This window comes from Elephantulus edwardii, unplaced genomic scaffold, assembly GCF_000299155.1.
Source record: "Elephantulus edwardii isolate Elephantulus edwardi_28Jun2011 unplaced genomic scaffold, EleEdw1.0 scaffold00109, whole genome shotgun sequence".
In the NCBI taxonomy this organism is placed as follows: domain Eukaryota; kingdom Metazoa; phylum Chordata; class Mammalia; order Macroscelidea; family Macroscelididae; genus Elephantulus; species Elephantulus edwardii.
Genome location: NW_006399859.1, coordinates 5649655 through 5653681, shown reverse-complemented (window position 1 = coordinate 5653681; position 4027 = coordinate 5649655). Strand labels below are relative to the sequence as shown.

The following is a 4027-nucleotide window of genomic DNA, read 5'->3' as shown; positions in this document are numbered from 1 at the left end:
GTGTTGTTATCTTCTATCTTCTTCATAGCTGACTCAGTGGTAGGCGAAACTTGATGATGGTATCGTGGTCAGGCTTGTTGCTCCTTGGGGGTGTTTGGGCTGCCTTTGGAGTATCAGCATCTTAAGGCATTGGAAGGTGGGTGATGTGTAGATTTTTTTTTTAAATTTTTTGTGGCTTTGGATGCCCTCCAGAATTGCCTTCTTAGCCTGCAAAGCCTTTGCTTTGGCTTCATTTTTGGAAGGAATGGGGGCTTCCTTCTTTGTTTTTGGTGCCACCTTTGTATAAAGTATTTTGGAACGTTTTGCAGTGGAATCATCATCTGCTAACTCTACTAGGTGATGTGAAACCACAATGGAAGACTTTTATAACTAAATTATAAAGCATATTTTGCTTGTTTTTCTAGGCTCACTATGTATTGTTACCCTCTTTTTTTTTAAAATCATATCATGCTTGTTTACAATTTCAAGTGTCACAGGGATGTGACAGATAAAAGAGGAAAATCTTGAATCTTTTTCTCCAAAAGGATCAACTTGTAATTATCTTGTTTCTCAATTATTTTTTTAGCTATGGTAACTTTTAATGGTAAAGTTATTTTTGTTTCCTTTTTTGAAGTTGTGAACTTTTATTTTTAAAATATAATATTTTAAATTGTGATTTTAACAAAAGTTTAAGGAGAGGTTGAGTTTCATTTATTTGTTATGCACGTTTTCCTACCTCCCCATCCTTCCTCTCCCCAGTCCACTTTACGATGCACCTTTTATTCCAGATTTTTGTCATACATTCAATGACTAATCTTATATTCTTTTCAGAAAGTTCTTTCTCTCATCTGTTCCAAAGCAGTGTTCATTATCTATCTATTCTTCTTATTCTTTCTCCAAGTCTCCATGTCAGTACTATTTTACAACAGCAGAGCTTTTGTGACTGAGATATTTCACTCAGTGTAATATCTTCCAGACTCACTCACATTGTGTGCATTTTATTAGTTCATTGTTTATTAATGTGTCACAGTTCCTTAATCTATTCATTTGTTGATGGGTACATATTGAAGGCTGCAGTCTTTGACCTTCTACAGCAAGCACTTCAGGTCCTCCTCAGTTTCAGCAAGCAGGGTTATGCCATCTGCATAACGCAGATTGTTGATGAGTCTTACTTTAATCCAGATGTCACATTTCTCCTTATAGAACCCAGCCTCCCAGATAATCTGTTCTGCATATAGATTGAAAAAGTATGGAGTTAGACACATCCTGGCGTACACCCAATTTTGAATCATGCAGTGTTCCCTGTTCTGACGACTGCCTCCTGGTCCACGCATAGATTTCACATAAGCACAATCAAGTGTTCTAGGATTCCCATTCCTCTCAGAGCTAGCCACAGTTTGTTGTGGTCCACACAGTCGAATGCCTTTGCACAGTCAATGAAACACAGATAAACATTCCTAATAGAAAAACCTACTTTCATGTAAAGTGATGCGACGTGTATTGTTGTTTTTGTTGTTATTACATACCATCTAGTTACCTACAACTCATAGTGACCCTGCTCTATCCTGAGCCAGTTTTACTGACTCTGACACACCTACCCCCAATAATACCCTAATTACTGTGTCAATCCATCTCCTCTGGGGTCTTCCTAACCTGTGCTGAGTGAGATGTGACTTAGACTAGTGGAAAATGGCTTCTATAGCATGAAATTTCAAACACAATGCATATGAATATTTTCCAAGTTATTAAGTGTAGGGTGATCTCAGTCAGAAAACTGGCTTCATAAATGTTTTCATTAAAATTTTATTTGAAACAAGAAAAACTTGGAAAGCTTAGTTTTCAAACTAGCTGAGTTAGAATCAGCTAATATGCTAAATGAAAACAGCACTGTTTCTACTTTTACACTACTGAAAGTATAGAAAAAGAACTACAGTTGGTTGGCATAGAGAACTAGCAGGCCATCTATGTAGACATCTGGGAATAAACTTCTCTCTGCATTTATTATCTCTACAGCTGCTTCTTTCTGCTTTCTCATTGATTTTTCAACTCTTTTCAGCTTCTATAGAAGTCTTCAGGTGCTGATTGGATATTGCTCTCAGGCTGGGGTGCTGTACTTTAAACTGACTTGTACATTCAGACTGCATCAGAGGTGCATCTATATAAACAGCCCTTTGGATGAAATGAACTAGAATTACTTGAAACTTGCTTGAGAAAGCACAAAACCCTTTTTAATTTTGGCACGTAGCCTAGTAGTATGAAGTTGTGCTGTAATACCAAAGACACACAGTTCAAATCCATCAGTTGCTTCAAGAAAGATGGACAATCCCCTCCTGTATGGATAACTGCCTCTGAAAACCCACCAGAGGGCCAGCTATGGGTCTGACTCTATGGTACCCAACAACAATGCTATATCTGTTATAATATAGTAATTATTTATAAAATATAATGTATAACATATATGTTATAACATAAGGGAGGATGCTCATTATTGAGATCTGCCTCTTGGCTAAATCTGTGATCATTTCATTACTTTTCCTCTTTCCTTCTGCAATATAATTATCTGTTGTATCATCTGTAGTTTTAGCACCTATACCGTGTTCTTCTTGCTTGTTGAGATTTGAAGATGCATGAACTGAAAAACTGACTTTGATGAGTGCACTCTGATTCAAAGATGTCTGAATGCATCTGTTCACTCTACGACGAAGAGCTGTAAATAACATTCTTTTGAGGAATCCAATAGTAAAAGAGAAATTGACCAAAGAGGTCCAAGTTCTTCAGGTTCTTCTATTGCTATCTTCCCAGGCCTGCTTCCATAACAGTTACAGGGTAGCTGTACCTATGGGTTTTTTTCTATCCTATTGCTGAATAACTCTCTCTTCACACAACTGTCAATAGATAAGGTACTGAATCTTCTTGGCTGTTTCATCTACTGAGGTAGGTCCCCGCAAACTTTCACAAGAGTCAACACAGAATGTTCAAGGGTCACTGCAAAAAACGTACTTCTGGGCCTTTGTTACATCAGGCTGCAACTCTTGCCATTGCAACTGCAACAATCTGACTGCTAGTTTCTTGTAATACTCAGTTCAGACAATGTTACAGCCATAATGATGCCTGTCAACATGTGGTGCCTTGGCATATAAAACACTTGTATCTGTAGAAGTCATTGACACTGTGACAAGGTTTCTTGTATTATTGAAAATATTATCTACACAGTTCACCGATGTTCCAAAAGGATCTAGGTGAAGGAGACCAAAAGCTCTCAATACACTAGTACCTCGACATGCATTTGTCACCTTAATATTATCAAGCTTTTCATCTCCTTCTTCAAGAACAGCATCACTCTTTTCTTACTTTCCACAACTACTTTTAATTTGTTTAATTGGCAATTTTTTCTGAATTAATGTCACAGAGTTTTCATTTAAGTCATTAAATGTAACCTCTACTGTATTTCCAAGATGCTTTGCCCATTGTAATCCCATTATTCCTTTGGAGAAAAGGGAACAAAGGGAGTTTTCAAAAAGAATGATGAAGTAAATAATATAATTTTATAAATAACAAAAATAAATTGTTTCAAAATCTTAGTATTTCAGTTAGTAATTCTAATTCTACCTTCTGACTATAAAGTTTTGGTAGCCTAATGGTAAGAAGCCGCACTGCAATCCCAAAGACAGCTGGTTTGAATCCAGGTGCTCCATGGGAGAAAGATGGGCAATCTCCTTTCATGCAAATAATGTTGTTATGTGCTGCCCAGTTGCCTGTGACTCATAGCAACTCTATGTACAAAAGCTCTGAAGCCTGCCCTGTTCTGAGCCAGTCTCACTGACTCCAAAACACCGAACCCTATTGCCCCAGTTACTGTATCAATCCTTTTCATCTGGGGTCTTCCTTTCCTGCACTGTCCCTTCACCCTTCTGACCATGATGCCCTCTTCCAAGGATCAGTTCCACCTAGCCACATGCTGAAAGTTTGTGAGACAAAACTTCAAAATCCTAGCCTCCAAGGAGAAACTTGGTTTCACTTTCTCCAAGACAGACCTATTTGTTTCTTG

The 4027-nt window shown here is 37.7% G+C and overlaps 1 pseudogene; it reads right to left on the bottom strand.

The window, feature by feature from the left end:
- Positions 1-2412: 2412 nt before the first annotated feature.
- Positions 2413-4027, bottom strand: part of LOC102862440 — a 2913-nt pseudogene continuing 1298 nt past the window's right edge.